Raw genomic sequence first — 17,897 nt, forward strand, 5'->3', positions numbered from 1 at the left:
TATATTACGATCCAACCATGTAATACCACTTAGTATTAGTTAAACATCAGACAACCAATGAGAAGCATTTGCTTCTATTTTGCTTTGCGTGTAAAAATTATATTAGGACAACTATATAAAGTATTAATATAATTCTTGATTAACTTTATTAACCAATCTATTCGAAAAATTACAATTGTACTTAATGAAAATACTACACTTAGGCACCAAATCCAACAACAACATTAAAGGGCTCTAAGAAACTCAAAATGGCAGTTTTATGAAACTCAAAATGGAAGAAGTTGCAAAAGAGAGAGAGAGAGAGAGAGAGAGAGATTATCTTATGATCCTATGTTTGATCCCAAACTTCATTTTTTATTGGTTGTTAGTGTAAGGAGTGGTATATTATACCAAATAAAAGTTAGTAGTACTTGATAACTAGCATATTCATCCTTATTCATATTATGGTCTAATAATAAGTTAATATGACATAGGGGCGAAGCTAGAACAATTTTTTAGGGGGATGAATAAAATTTTAATTTTTTATAATTCATATCTTTATAATTTTTAAAGGATTAATCGAATTTTTATAATTTTAGGGGGGATCAAAGTGTATGTAAGACCCAAATTTTGCTTGGGACCCAATAAAACCAAACTTGAATTAAACCTAGCCTATTATCCAGTTACAAGCCCAAACCCAATTTTGGCCCAATCCCAACCCAAACACAAAAAAATAAATAAATAAATAAATAAAAACCTTGGCCACCTACTCCACCACCTTTGTTGGCCACCCACCTTGGCCACCAACTCCACCACCCTTGGCCACCTAAACCACCCCAACCACTCCACTTGTAAAATTTGGCTATAAAAGCCATTCAAGACTTGTTTTTGAAGGTGGGTTTTTGGTTTTTTGGAGGAGGATTGTTCTTTGTTTTGGAGGAGGTTTTTTTGTTTTTTTGGAGGTGTTTTTTTGGAAAAGAAGGTTGTTTTTGTTTCTTGGAAAGGCTACTTTTTGGAGATTAATCAAAGATCAAAGCAAAAGACGTTTCTTTTGTCTATTCTCATCTTTAGTTCTTTGTTTGTTTATTGTTTTCCTTTCAATTTTATTTTGTTTTTTTTATACGAAAGTAAAAATAAAAGTAAGAAGCTTACCCATATTTTCATTACCGAAAAATGTCTTTTTGAGGTCCCATTGCAGTGTGGATTGGCGTATGATGTGACCCGTGAGGGTCCATGACCGAAGCAAAGCGGACCAACGGCGGATTTAGAAAAGAGGAGAAAGAGAGTTGAGAGCTTTGTTTTATTATTTTATTATTTTACTATTATTTATATTATTATTATTATTTCTCATGTATATATTATTATTTATATTATTATTATATTATATATGTCCTCTCCATATTTATTTATATTATTACTATCATTATTGTTACTTCTATTATCTTTTATTTCTAACTACTATTATTATATATATATATATATATATGTATTATTATTTGTATTATTATTATTATTATCACCCTATTGTTATTACTTTACTTTTGTATTCTAATATATTATTAAAATTACTCATATTTTCATTATTTTTGCTATCACTATTACTATTATATATTAGTGTATATTTTTATGTATATATATATATATTTATATAGTATTGTTTTTATTACTTTAATTTAATATTTTTATTATATTTGCTTTTTATATTTCTATATTTATTATTATTATATAGTAGTGTGTATTTCTATTATATACATATATATATATATATATATTTATATATAGTATTATTGTTTACTTTACTTTAATATTATTCTTATTATCATTATATCCAACCCAATAATAATTCTTTCATAAAGTAATATTCCGTATTTGGTAATTCGAGACAATCGTGCCCTAACTTATTGGGTTTCGATTTTCTCCTTTAACCTAAATAACGGAATACTCTTTTAAATCGCGACATGAGTTTTGAAAAATGCTTATTCTCGGAGATACGAGGTGTTGTGCCCTAACTTCTGGGTATGGCATTTTGTTACCTCGAAATAAGATTTTTGCAAGTAAAGGCAATATTCGGTGTTTGGGAATTGAGGAAACGTGCCCTAACTTACTGGGTTTCAATTTTCCTCGTTCACCTTAACTAACTGAATAACCTTTTGAAATACACAATTTTTATATAAAAGGCAAGCTCGTTCTCGAAAATTCAAGATGTCGTGTCCTAACTTCTTTGGATGTGACATTTTATATTGTGAGACGAAGGTCCTTAATATTTCAGCATTTTCTTTACAAAGAGGGATCGTATTTTAAATTCTTTCAAGTTTTCAAATTTTCGACACTAAGACACTAATTAATTAACTAGGTACCAATTTTGGGCGTATCGAGGGTGCTAATCCTTCCTCGTGCGTAACCGACTCCCGAACTCATTTTCTGATTTTCGTAGACCAAAAATTATCGTTTTAGTAAATCTTAACTTTTATTAAAATGATTAAATTAAGGTGATCTGATCACACCTAAAAAGATTGGTGGCGACTCCTGTTTTCATTTTTTTTTCTCCAAGTCGATACCCGTTTTTTTCAAAAAAAATGGTTACGACAGCTTGGCGACTCCACTAGGGAGTTTTATAAGAGAGTCAAGCCACAAGTTGATTAACTTTTGTCTTTTTTCGAAAATTGAGAATTTAGTTTTGATATACGATCACTTTATTGCGTTTCACCCGTTTTTCATACTGTTTTCATCATTTTATTCCTATTTTCTTTAATTGTTTCAAGTTTTTATGCATATATCTTCTCGCATTGCATTGCATGACCGTTGTGGTCACACCCTTAAGTGGGAGTGAGAAACTACGTCTTCGTGAGGTTTTCACCTCCGTGCAGGATAGTGGATCACTTTCGGAATACATCCGTACCTATGGTTTCGTGAGATTTTCATCTCCGTGTAGCCATAAGGAAATGTATTCTCTTGAATTGAACTCGATTCAAATGAGCCTATAATGGGTGAGGATCGAGGAATCTGTTGGTTCAGGTACCCTTACTCTAGAACCAAACCACATATAGAGAGACCTAGGAGCCCACCCTAGGTAGAGCCACTCCGAACCCCTAGTGGTCACCCGAATTGCTTTATTTGTTATTTATTTATCCTGCACTAACGTGTTTTATTTTTGTTTTGTTTATAATTGCATTACATTACATCATCCTAGGAAGGAGGTGTTGATTCATATTTGATTGCTAAATAGAACAGTTTGTCATAAGAAAACAAATTTTTTGATAAAGTGGATTATAATACGGTTGTCTAAATATGATCCAAGTGAACACATGAAAGAAGACTGATAGCTCGTGAAGAAATACAAGACTTCGCTTCATTGCCTGAAGATAGAAACTGACAAAGATTATTCGAGAGCCGTCACATCTTGACCTTCTTAAAGGAGCTGACAAGTATCACAGTAATAAGTGAGCAACGAGTCGCAGCCTGGATCGAGCAAAAAAAGAGTTAATATAGACATCTCTTGGAGAATTAAATCGACTCGACCACAAGATCCGGATATGAAGAGGAAGATAGGTGTCTTCACTTGGAATACAAGAGAAAAGCCTTATATGTAGTCCGTTTTATGTAAAAGAATTTGCTTTCTAGAAAAGTTGTTCTAATGAAATTAAATTTAGAATCAATGCCTTCCTTTTTTTTGCGTTCATGCATTTGCATTACATTACATCAAAGAAAAGAATGTGTTGATTCGAAATTCAATTCCTAAATAGAATAGTTTGTCATAAGGAAACGAATTTCTTGATAAAGTAGATTATAGTGCGATCACCTGAATATAGTCCAAGTAAACACGATGAGAGAAAGCTGGTAGTTCACGGAGGAATACATGATGTAATTGCCAGAGATTTAAGCCAACAAAGGCATGACGAGAGAAAGCTAGAAGTCAACGAAGGAATACATGACTTGATTTAATTGCCAACGAAGATTATTCAAGAGCCGGCACTTTTGATGAGTATCATGGAGATAAATGAGCAAGAGATCGAGGCTCAGATTAAGCAGCAAGGAACTAGTAAAGGCATCTTTTAGAGAATTTACAGGATTCGACCATGAAGAAAAGATCAGCGTTTACTTGGGATATGAATGGCAATACCGCATATGTAATATATTTTCATGTAAAGAAATATGTTTTCTAGAAAAGTTATTCTAATGGAATTGAATTCAAGATCAACATCTTCCTTTCTTTTGCATTCATTCCATACATTTGCATTACATTGCAACATTTGCATTAAACTTTCACTAAAGAACCCTGATTAAACAAAATTATTTCAGTTAATCTGGAAACCAACGAGAATTAAGCAACCGAACACAGCCACTATACCCGCCGTAAAAACAATAGACCAGAGATTAGAAAGGATAGAACAAATGCAAAGGGAGATGTAAGAACAATTACAAGAGCAGATGCAAGAGCAACTGGCTAAGATACAGCAAGATATGAGGGACCATATGTTAGAGTCCCAGAAAAGCATGATGGATCAATTAACTCGTCTATTGGCTGGCGGATTAGAAAAGGGGAAAAGCCTTTTGATCAATGCGGGAGAAGATAATGAAGATCCTACCTACCCTCTAGGTTTTACCCCACCTCATGTGCCCCTACAAACCGAGGCACCTCCTAGAAGGCCATCTGTCACAGTGAGGCCTCAACATGGGCTAGTGGATGCTGGAATCCCCATAAATTTCCCATCTGGGTTGGGAAATATTTTGGCTGATAGCTCGGTCAACCCTATTACTCCTGATCTAGATTTAATAGAGAAGGAAAGAATGGCCACTGAATCCTCGAAACAATTGGAAGATCGTTGCAGGTGGTTAGAGGAGAAGTTTAGGGTTTTAGAAGGCGCTGGCAATCATCAGGGGATCGATGCTAAAGACTTAAGTTTGGTTCCAGATTTGGTGCTTCCTCATAAATTTAAGATGCCAGAGTTTGAAAAGTACAACGGGACTACTTGCCAGAGGCGCACATAACAATGTTTTGTAGAAGGATGACTGGCTATGTGAACAACAATCAACTATTGATCCATTGTTTTCGTGATGACCTAATGGGAGCAGGGCTAGGTGGTACAATCAGTTGAGCTGCAAAGATCGGTTCATGGAGAGATCTTGCACGAGCTTTCATGCAACAAGATAACCATGTGGTGATATGGCGCTTGATAGGATCACACTACAAAACATGGAAAAGAAGCCGAGTGAGAGTTTGAGCAAGATGCACAACGGTGGAGGAAATAGCGATGCAAGTCCAGCCACCTCTTTTGGAGAAGGAAACGACCATGCTCTTCGTTAATACTTTGAAGGCCCCATTCATCACCCATATGATTGGGAATACTACCAAAAGTTTTTCGATATGGTAATGGCAAAGAGATGATTGAGAATGCCATAAGAGGTGGCAAGATTGAAGTTGGAGAAACTACCAAGAGGTCAGTTCCAAAGAAAAAGGAGAATGAAGTGAACAGTATGAGCTCATACAATAGAGATCACTCAAGGTCAATAACTGTCAATCAACAAAAGGTGACTACGAGGGGGCAACAAGGTTCGACAAAGCAGGAATCAAGTGTAAGGCAAAATTTTGAAAAGCTCCAATTTACGCCAATCCCAATGTCATATAATGAGTTATATCAAAGTTTATTTGATTCACGCGTGGTGTCCCCATATTATAAAAGGCCGTTGTAACCCCCATACCCCAAATGGTATGATTCAAACGCTCAATGTGATTATCATGCGGGAGTATCAGGGCATTCAATAGAAAACTGTACTGCCTTCAAGAAGACGGTTGAAAAACTCCTCGAGATGGGGATTGTGAAGTTTGATGACACCCCTGGTACAAAGAGTCCGTTACCAAATCACGATGATAAGAGCAAATGATTAAAGGACTCTGTCAAAGATAGAAAAATAAGAAGAGGATTAGTAGCATCGGATCCTGAGTAGAGAAACTTGTGAGGCATTCATCCTTACAAACCTGGAAATGTTTTGAATGATTAGTCTGTAGAGGAACCTCTTGTAGTTTTTAGAGCTAATCTAGAGTAATATTCAAAACACGCTTGTTGCTTTAAGCCTGGAAGCAATTAAACCCTTTTTGTGAAATAGGCTTGTATCCTAAGTCTTTATTTCAATAAAATGCATCTTTTTGAGCAAATATTCTTTGATTTCATCTCATACGGTACAAATAATTGTTCTTAGATTCTTTTGATCTTTGGAATTTATTTCAAATATTCATTTATTCTTCATTCATGATCATACCATACAAATAATCATCCTTAGAATCATTTATTTCTTTGGAATCTGCCTTCAGCAGGTCCCCAGATATCAATGATGTGAGTAACACTGTCATTGACTCCGAGTCTCCTTTTGAGCGAAATATGGGCCTAAAGGGATCTCAACACTCTGAAGATGATAGAGATGTAGACTACTCTCTAATTTGTTAAGGATGGTAGAGTAAGATGAAAACAGATCCTCTCTTACAAAAAGACAGTAAACAGTAGGCCTATGACAAGAGAAAGATGCAAACATCGGAGTCTGCATTACCACAAAGGCAAAGCGAGACGTCATTGAGTCACTTCCTAGAATTTAAAGATTTTTTGCATGATCATATCAAGATACGTCTGGCTACTAAGATAGGAGGATGTTGCAGGGTTTTGAATGACATAAGCTAATGGTTTTACGATGGCGAGGCTAATCATGAGATTTGGGTTCTGCTGGCCCACCATAGAAAGGGATTGCATCAGTATCTTGTAAATGCCAAATTTATAGAGAAAATTCATGTGCCCTTCATGTGGGGCATGGAGGTTATGGGCGATCTCTTTGAAAGCTTCTAACCAATCTTGATTCGCCTTTGGGGTCATCGTTTACCCATGAAAAGGATAAAAGTTGTTTCATATGCCAATGTCACTAGGTCGACAGTCATCAAATTTCAAAAAGGGTGCCAATAAAGAGTGCGAAAATCATGTTTAACACAATTGTACAATATCAAAAGGTCGCATTGCTTTAAAGATTAGGCGTTATATGGCAAAGGCAAAGGCAAAGGCAAAAAAAAAAAACACAAAAACACAAAAAAAAACAAAAATTCTAAAAAAAGCGGAAAAAAGAGAAGCTAGGCGAAACCCATAAATGGAGCCTTGAGACTAAAAGGGATTCAAGTTGAAAACTCAAAAAGGGCAGCTCAAATTTGGATCAAAGTGGGGCATACATTAGTCTTGCTATGCCTTAATTAACAATGAAGAAGTATGCTACGTCTCGGGGCATCGACAAAGTACTCCGGATCCCCTAAACACATATTGAACTCAGAAAGGTCCTCAAGAAGTTGGTACAGAGAAGCTCAGGCTGCGATATCTGGGGCATCTAGCTTCCATTTTGCCCATTTTGAATTTTTTATCTTTGATTCTTCTCAAGATATGTCCAAATAAATTTTCTTCTTATTGCATTGCTATCTTTGATTAAATCATTCGTTTTGAGTTGATTTCATTCTTATTGCATTTGTAATCTTTGATTAATTTATCCATTTCGAGCTATGCTCATAACCAATTTCCTTCTTGTTAATTGTTTTGATCTTTTTCAAGCATTTTGCATTGAAATAATGATTAATGGACTAATAACACTTTCACAAAAGAAATTTTACATATTACTCTGGAAGTTTCTAAATAATACAAGAACCTGAAACAGGACTATTGTTTAGAACTCACAAAGCCTAACGGTTGGAAATATTATCTCTTTGGACTCTTTATTGGTTGAACCAAAAGACGAGACATTTCATCAGTGATACAACCTCGACAAATGACGAGTAATGTCAACCTAAGTGTAAAAGAGGGTCATTCTCGAGAAAAGAATTGATACTTTGCATTCATGTACATCTGGTCATTACACCTAGGGAATAGTGTAACAGATCAAACCGATTGAAGATGATATAAATACTATGCCTTTGAGTTGCAAATGGAATGGATGGAAGAAACCAAATGTTATTCCTCCGAAATTGCGAGAGGAGGCACAAACTTTATGTCCTAAAAGGTACAGTGGAAGGGACACTAAAATTACAGTAGGGCAAGCTTTCCGAGCAAAATGTGATTGTTTCTTTGACTTTTATGTCAAGAATACCAGCCGAACAAGATGCCAACATAATACGTCAGCGATAATGTCCTAATGAACAACGCACGATGATACCTTAAGCCTTTTTAAAAATGGCTCATGACATTTCTACATTCATATAATAACACATCTAGTTAGGAGCATTTGATTCATTTCAATCATAGCATCCTAATTATTTGACACATTCATAACACATCTAGTTAGGAGCATTTGATTCATTTCGATCATAGCATCCTAATCATTTGACATAAGCATAGATATATAGAACTGATTCTACAGGTGATGTCCCTAGAATCAGTGAATTCACAAGCCTTAAGCCCCTAAGCAATAGGGTAACAGGCTGAAGATTTACAGATCTTAACCCCCTAAGCAGTAGGGAAACAGATCGAAGACGAAGGGTCTTAAACCCCTAATCGGTAGGGTAACAGACCGAATTGTAGATCTCATCTCCCTAAGCAGTAGGGAAACAGATCGAAGATGAAGATCTTAACCCCCTAAGCAGTAGGGAAACAGATCGAAGATGATGGGCTTTAACCCCCTAAGAAGTAGGGTAACAAGCCAAATTTACAAGCCTTAACCCCCTAAGCAGTAGGGTAACAGGCTGAAGATTTACAGATCTTAACCCCCTAAGCAGTAGGGAAACAGATCGAAGACGAAGGGTCTTAAACCCCTAATCGGTAGGGTAACAGACCGAATTGCAGATCTTATCTCCCTAAGAAGTAGGGAAACAGATCGAAGATGAAGATCTTAACCCCCTAAGCAGTAGGGAAATAGATCGAAGATGATGGGCTTTAACCCCCTAAGCAGTAGGGTAACAAGCCAAATTTACAAGCCTTAACCCCCTAAGCAGTAGGGTAACAGGCTGAAGATTTACAGATCTTAACCTCCTAAGCAGTAGGGAAACAGATCAAAGATGATGGGCTTTAACCCCCTAAGCAGTAGGGAAATAGATAAAAAATGATGGGCTTTAACCCCCTAAGCAGTAGGGTAACAAGCCGAATTTACAAACCTTAAACCCCTAAGCAGTAGGGTAACAGGCTGAAGATTTACAAATCTTAACCCCCTAACCAGTAGGGTAACAGGTTGAATTTACAGATCTTAACCCCTTAAGCAGTTGGGAAATAGATCGAAGATGATGGGCCTTAAACCCCTAAGTAGTAGGGTAACAGGCTAGAAATTACAAATTTCTTTTTCCCTGAAATGGCATTGGAGCGGCTAGAAGCCACAGCAGATCTCCTTGAAGTTTTAGAGGATCTTTTCTTCCCGAAATGGCGATGGAACGGCTAAAAGCCACAACAGATCTCCTTGAAGTTTCAAAAACCTCTTCTTCCGAAATGGCATTGGAGGCTAAAAGCCACAGCAGATCTCCTTGAAGTTTCAGGTGGAAGAAGATCAAAACAAGTCTTATCTCCACGAAGTTGCAGAGGAGCGGATCGAAGATAGCAGATCGACATTCACGTGCTTACAAGTGAAGCAGATTGAAGATTTCAGCATGGCATCCACTGTGCTTATAGGGAACAAGTTGAAAACAATGATTTGGCATCCTGCGCTTACAGGAACAAATCGAAGATAGCGATCGACATTTACGTGCTTACGGTGAAGCGGATCAAAGATTTCAAAGATGGCATCCATGTGCTTATAGGAACAAGTTGAAAACATCGATTTGGCATCCACGTGCTTATAGGGAACAAGTTGAAAACATCGATTTGGCATCCTTGTGCTTTTAGGGAACAAATCAAAGATAACAGATCGACATTCTCTGTGCTTACGGTGAAGCGGATCAAAGATTTCAACATGGCATCCACATGCTTATAGGGAACAAGTTGAAAACATCGATTGGCATCCACAGTGCTTATAGGGAACAAGTTGAAAACAGCAGATTTGGCATCCACTGCTTATAGGAGCAAATCGAAGATAGCAGATCGACATTCCTGCTTACGGTGAAGCGGATCAAAGATTTCAACATGGCATCCACTGTGCTTATAGGGAACAAGTTGAAAACATTGAAGTGAAGCAGATTGAAGCCGTCAAGAGGCCATTTTAAAGAAGATCAAGAACTCAAGACTCGGCGAGCCACAGCAAAATTGGTCTTTTGTAGTCTTTGCTTCATTCTCGTTACGATAATGAGCAAAGAGGGCAACTCAGAAGACCCAAATTTTGCACGGGACCCAATAAAACCAAACTGAATTAAACCTAGCCTATTATCCAGCCACAAGCCCAAACCTAATTTTGGCCCAACCTAATCCCAACCCAAACACAAAAAAATAAATAAATAAATAAATAAAACCTTGGCCACCTACTCCACCACCTTTGTTGGCCACCAACCTTGGCCACCAACTCCACCACCCTTGGCCACCTAAACCACCCCAACCACTCCACTTGAAAAATTTGGCTATAAAAGCCATTCAAGACTTTGTTTTTGAAGGTGGGTTTTTAGTTTTTTGGAGGAGGATTGTTCTTTATTTTGGAGGAGGTTTTTTTTGTTTTTTTGGAGGTGTTTTTTTGGAAAAGAAGGTTGTTTTTGTTTCTTGGAAAGGCTACTTTTTGGAGATTAATCAAAGATCAAAGCAAAAGACGTTTCTTTTGTCTATTCTCATCTTTAGTTCTTTGTTTGTTTATTGTTTTCCTTTCAATTTTATTTTGTTTTTTTTATACGAAAGTAAAAATAAAAGTAAGAAGCTTACCCATATTTTCATTACCAAAAATGTCTTTTTGAGGTCCGGCCATTGCAGTATGGGATGGCGATGATGTGACCCGTGAAGGGTCCATGATGAAACAAAGGGACCAACGGGGATTTAGAAAAGAGGAGAAAGAGAGTTGAGAGCTTTGTTTTATTATTTTATTATTTTTACTATTATTTATATTATTATTATTATTTCTCATGTATATATTATTATTTATATTATTATTATATTAAATATGTCCTCTCCATATTTATTTATATTATTACTATCATTATTGTTACTTCTATTATCTTTTATTTTTAACTACTATTATTATATATATATGTATTATTATTTGTATTATTATTATTATTATCACCCTATTGTTATTACTTTACTTTTGTATTCTAATATATTATAAAATTACTCATATTTTCATTATTTTTGCTATCACTATTACTATTATATATTAGTGTATATTTTATGTATATGTAGCACCCCAAACCCAACCGAAGTTATGGCCAGATCCGGCATGCCACATTGAAGCGTTCAAAATATTTTATATTGTTGATCCAGAAAAACCTACTTAGTGTTTTAAAAGATTAATTCATTAAGGGTTAAGGTGAATGGAAGTTGTGCACCAGGTAGGAAGCCGAAAAAAGAGGAGGTGAGTCCATCGGACTACTTAAGTACCATGCTCCCTTCGGATCCAATCCTAGACATGCACACCGCCATTGCCACACCTTAACGTCATGTATATTTTCAAGCAACCAATTTGATTAAGTCCATTTTAGGAAAAAAAGATTAATTTTTAAAAACATCTTCATTGCGGAAGCTTTGCTGATTTTCGTGTTGTTTTGAAATCAGTTACTGTTTTTGAAAACGCGCCGTAAAGCTATCCAATTTCAACAGTTAAATTTAAATGTTACCTATCTTAATAAAACATATAAAAACCATCAAAAATAATTAAGCGCCCTTATTACATTTAAAAACCCAAACCTCAACGTAAATAATAGGATGTCCAGTTCACTAGAAGAAAACCAAACTTTCAGAACACGTGGCCAATCCGAATTCCCTCACAGCTCCAAGCCCATTATGGTTGGGGATTTCCTGCGTGGATGAAAATAAAAGGGGTGAGTTTGGGGAAACTCAGTATGTAAGGAAAACCCATTCAAAGCCCAAGTCAGCTCAAGCCCATTGGGCCTAAGCCCATTCAGTAATGATGGTATTGGGCGAGCCCTTTCAGATTACAATAAACCGGGCCTTAGCCCTTATTCAGATAACGATATGGCCCATAGGCCCATTTCAAAATACATGCAACATCAAGAAACATATGCAAGCCCATTTGGGAGACTACTCAACCCACCAACAACTACACTCCACCGTACCAGCCATACACTCCATGTGGGGAATAGCTCAACCCACCCAAATTTAACACTCCACGATTGCGACCCTTGTTGCTCGATTAACGATAAATTGAGGCAAAGCCTCCAATCGTGGACAAGCCACTTTCAGTACTTCCTCGTCAATATCCCATCCATGCATCGATAATAACAACATGGCATGCGATAAATAACAACGATCAAACATGCATTTAGGTCAATTTAACCTAGGGGTATTTTGGTAATTTATCTACTAGGGGTAAAGCGTAAATTTTCCACTTTTAAAGGTATTTCAGTAATTTATCTATTTTAGGGTTTTTCATGCATATTCTTACTTTTCACGTACTAACGAAATCACGTCTCGAGGGTTCTTATCGAATTGGGCCGTTGGCCCATCATTCCAATTTTGGCCCATTAAGCCCAAAAATATCGAGGGCATAGAAATCATGCACTTTGCGGTCCAAACATTGCAGCTTACCAAAAACATTAATCGATTTACCTCACGAGCATTCGCTTTTCGCAAATCTACAAAATACCGCTTTTGGCATTTGACTTTTCGGCTTTTGCCGATCTAGACTAAGAAAGAGGGTGTTAGTTACACACTGTTTGCAACGATATGCTCACGAGATCCACACACGAACCGCCTACAATTGGATTACTAACACGTTAATCTAACTATTCAAATCTGAACTACGATTAATCCCTTACAATATTCGCCAACCACACCTACAGGATCATAGTAAGCTTATAAGAAATCAATAAGCAACCCATTAACAAATTTTTGTCAATGTTTACCACATAATCATAATTTCACTGCAAGCTGTCTTCCTGAGCAACAGTCACTAAATCATTTATAACTGGAGCTACGAAACTCCAAATCAAGATCCGTTAATTTTCCTTGAAAATAGACTCATATATCTTCTATCTATAAAATGTTCAGAATTTTTGGTTTATCCAATCAATACCAGATTTTTCTCAAAGTTTCCCATGTTTCACTGTTTGACTAATCTGACCACTCTTCATTACGAATCAAATTTCTCATTGTACAGAATTCAAAATATGTTCTTGTTTATTTCATTAGAAACTAGACTCAATAAGCTTTAATTACATAATTTATTCAGCTTCTAATTCATCTCCCACAATTTATGGTGATTTTCCAAATTCACGTTACTGCTGCTGTCCCAAGCAGATTTATTACCAAATCACTCTTTCACACCTAACTTGCATGCATGTTATTTAAACATGTATATCACCAATCAATCATCACATATCTATGATTTTACTTAAGTATAATCTCCATTTCATCATTTTAAAGCACAACATGTTAGCCGATTTTTCCTTTAGCATCTAAGGCACATGCATGTTCATTTGTTTGGCTCAACTTCACCTATCTTCCATTTTTCATCAAAAGAACATGAAACAACAACCATTTCCTTCATTTTAATTCATGACTAAATGCTCACAACACAACTAAAAATCAAAATATACTTCAAGAGTTAAGGTAGAATCAAGAAGAACTCATGAACCTCAAAATAGAAGCAAGGTACCAAGAACTTACCTTCAATTTTCCTCCTCCTAATGACCGAATACTCAAGAGCTTTCTCCTCTCCTTTCTCTTCTCTAACTTTCAGCTATGATGAACAAAGATGGACAAAACTTTGTTCTTTTCACCCTTTTCTTTTAATAAAACTTCATATTTCATCCATTTAATTCTTTAATACAAAATACATGATATTCTTATCATGAAACATTTACCTAACCCATTATCATGAAACATTTACCTAACCCATTATCATGGAACATTTACCTAACCTATTATCATGAAACATTTACCTAACCCATTATCATGGAACATTTACCTAACCTATTATCAATTTGTATCAATTTGTACCATAAATTATGGATATCAAGTGTACATTTTGTCTACAACAACATGATGGTTGGCCACTTCATGTAAAATGGGAGGTTTATCATGCAAATCCTCCTATTTTGCACTCCTATTTATTTGGCCACTTCAATTTAGCCTATAGCATTTTAAACATTTTCACATAGGTCCTATTTCATAATTTCACTCACAAATGACAAAATCAAAGCATGAAATTTTGTCAACATTCACAAATTCCCAAAAATTGGGGCGTTATAAAGATATATATATATATATTTATATATAGTATTGTTTTTATTACATTAATTTAATATTTTTATTATATTTGCTTTTTGTATTTCTATATTTATTATTATTATATAGTAGTGTGTATTTCTATTATATACACATATATATATATATATATATATATTTATATATAGTATTATTGTTTACTTTACTTTAATATTATTCTTATTATCATTATATCCAACCCAATAATAATTCTTTCATAAAGTAATATTCCGTATTTGGTAATTCGAGACAATCGTGCCCTAACTTATTGGGTTTCGATTTTCTCCTTTAACCTAAATAACGGAATACTCTTTTAAATCGCGACATGAGTTTTGAAAATGCTTATTCTCGAGATACGAGGTGTTGTGCCTAACTTCTGGGTATGGCATTTTGTTACCTCGAAATAAGATTTTTGCAAGTAAAGGCAATATTCGGTGTTTGGGAATTCGAGGAAGCGTGCCTAACTTACTGGGTTTCAATTTTCCTCGTTCACCTTAACTAACTGAATAACCTTTTGAAATACACGAATTTTTATATAAAAGGCAAGCTCGTTCTCGAAAATTCAAGATGTCGTGTCCTAACTTCTTGGATGTGACATTTTATATTGTGAGACGAGAAGGTCCTTAATATTTGAGCATTTTCTTTACAAAGAGGATCGTATTTTAAATTCTTTCAAGTTTTTAAATTTTCGACACTAAGACACTAATTAATCAACTAGGTACCAATTTTGGGCGTGTCGAGGGTGCTAATCCTTCCTCGTATGTAACCGACTCGAACTCATTTTCGATTTTCGTAGACCAAAAATTATCGTTTTAGTAAATCTTAACTTTTATTAAAATGATTAACTTAAGGTGATCCGATCACACCTAAAAAGATTGGTGGCGACTCTGTTTTTATTTTTTTTCTCCAAGTCGATACAGTTTTTTCAAAAAAATGGTTCAAAGCTTGGCGACTCCACTGGGGAGTTTTATAAGAGAGTCAAGCCACAAGTTGATTAACTTTTGTCTTTTTTCGAAAATTGAGAATTTGGTTTTGATATACGATCACTTTATTGCGTTTCACCCGTTTTTCATACTGTTTTCATCATTTTATTCCTATTTTCTTTAATTATTTCAAGTTTTATGCATATATCTTCTCGCATTGCATTGCATGACCGTTGTGGTCACACCCTTAAGTGGGAGTGAGAAACTACGCCTTCGTGAGGTTTTCACCTCCGTGCGAGATAGTGGATCACTTTGAATACATCCGTACCTATGGTTTCGTGAGATTTTCATCTCTGTAGCCATAGGGAAATGTATTCTCTGAATTGAACTCGATTCAAATGAGCCTATAATGGGTGAGGATCGAGGAATCTGTTGGTTCGGTACCCTTACTCTAGAACCAAACCACATATAGAGACCTAGGAGCCCACCCTAGGTAGAGCCACTCCGAACCCCTAGTGGTCACCCGAATTGCTTTATTTGTTATTTATTTATCCTGCACTAACGTGTTTTATTTTTGTTTTGTTTATAATTGCATTACATTACATCATCCTAGGAAGGAGGTGTTGATTCATATTTGATTGCTAAATAGAACAGTTTGTCATAAGAAAATGAATTTTTTGATAAAGTGGATTATAATACGGTTGTCTAAATATGATCCAAGTGAACACATGAAAGAAGACTGATAGCTCGTGAAGAAATACAAGACTTCGCTTCATTGCCTGAAGACAGAAACTGACAAAGATTATTCGAGAACCGTCACATCTTGACCTTCTTAAAGGAGCTGACAAGTATCACAGTAATAAATGAGCAACGAGTCGCAGCCTGGATCGAGCAAAAAAGGAGTTAATATAGACATCTCTTGGAGAATTCGTCAGACTCGACCACAAGATCCAATATGAAGAGGAAGATAGGTGTCTTCACTTGGAATACAAGAGAAAAGCCATATATGTAGTCCGTTTTATGTAAAAGAATTTGCTTTCTAGAAAAGTTGTTCTAATGAAATTAAATTTAGAATCAATGCCTTCCTTTTTTTTGCGTTCATGCATTTGCATTACATTACATCAAAGAAAAGAATGTGTTGATTCAAATTCAATTCCTAAATAGAATAGTTTGTCATAAGGAAGCGAATTTCTTGATAAAGTAGATTATAGTCGATCGCTGAATATAGTCCAAGTAAACACGATGAGAGAAAGTGGTAGTTCACGGAGGAATACATGATGTAATTGCGAGATTCAAGCCAACAAAGGCATGACGAGAGAAAGCGGAAGTCAACGAAGGAATACATGACTTGATTTAATTGCCAACGAAGATTATTCAAGAGCGGCACTTTTGATGAGTATCATGGAGATAAGTGAGCAAGAGATCGAGGCTCGATTAAGCGACAAAGAACTAGTAAAGGCATCTTTTAGAGAATTTACGAGGATTCGACCATGAAGAAAAGATCGGCGTTTACTTGGGATATGAAGGGCAATACCGCATATGTAATATATTTTCATGTAAAGAAATATGTTTTCTAGAAAAGTTATTCTAATGGAATTGAATTCAAGATCAACATCTTCCTTTCTTTTGCATTCATTCCATACATTTGCATTACATTGCAACATTTGCATTAAACTTTCACTAAAGAACCCTGATTAAACAAAATTATTTCAGTTAATCTGGAAACCAACGAGAATCAAGCAACCGAACACAGCCACTATACCCGCCGTAAAACCAAAGCAATAGACCAGAGATTAGAAAGGATAGAACAAATGCAAAGGGAGATGTAAGAACAATTACAAGAGCAGATGCAAGAGCAACTGGCTAAGATACAGCAAGATATGAGGGACCATATGTTAGAGTCCCAGAAAAGCATGATGGATCAATTAACTCGTCTATTGGCTGGCGGATTAGGAAAGGGGAAAAGCCTTTTGATCAATGCGGGAGAAGATAATGAAGATCCTACCTACCCTCCGGGTTTTACCCCACCTCATGTGCCCCTGCAAACTGAGGCACCTCCTAGAAGGCCATCTGTCACAGTGAGGCCTCAACATGGGCCAGTGGATGCTGGAATCCCCATAAATTTCCCATCTGGGTTGGGAAATAATTTGGCTGATAGCTCGGTCAACCCTATTACTCCTGATCTAGATTTAATAGAGAAGGAAAGAATGGCCATGAATCCTCGAAACAATTGGAAGATCGTTGCGGTGGTTAGAGGAGAAGTTTAGGGTTTTAGAAGGCACGGCAATCATCGGGGATCGATGCTAAAGACTTAAGTTTGGTTCCGATTTGGTGCTTCCTCATAAATTTAAGATGCGAGTTTGAAAAGTACAACGGGACTACTTGCGAGGCGCACATAACAATGTTTTGTAGAAGGATGATGGCTATGTGAACAACGATCAACTATTGATCCATTGTTTTCGTGATGACCCTAATGGGAGCAGGGCTAGGTGGTACAATCAGTTGAGCCGTGCAAAGATCGGTTCATGGAGAGATCTTGCACAGCTTTCATGCAACATATAACCATGTGGTGATATGGCGCCAGATAGGATCACACTACAAAACATGGAAAAGAAGCCGAGTGAGAGTTTCAGCGGATGCACAACGGTGGAGGAAATAGCGATGCAAGTCCACCACCTCTTTTGGAGAAGGAAGC

The 17,897-nt window shown here is 36.1% G+C and overlaps 1 long non-coding RNA gene across 1 annotated transcript; it reads right to left on the minus strand.

Moving 5' to 3' along the window:
- Positions 1-11,612: 11,612 nt before the first annotated feature.
- On the minus strand, positions 11,613-14,053 carry LOC128295601 (uncharacterized). The gene is made up of 2 exons (XR_008286144.1): positions 13,680-14,053; positions 11,613-11,849 (listed from the first exon to the last, which is right to left on the minus strand). It is a non-coding gene; the product is annotated as an uncharacterized LOC128295601 (long non-coding RNA).
- Between the last annotated feature and the right edge of the window lie 3,844 nt (positions 14,054-17,897).

This window comes from Gossypium arboreum, chromosome 1 (genome assembly GCF_025698485.1).
Source record: "Gossypium arboreum isolate Shixiya-1 chromosome 1, ASM2569848v2, whole genome shotgun sequence".
In the NCBI taxonomy this organism is placed as follows: Eukaryota; Viridiplantae; Streptophyta; class Magnoliopsida; order Malvales; family Malvaceae; genus Gossypium; species Gossypium arboreum.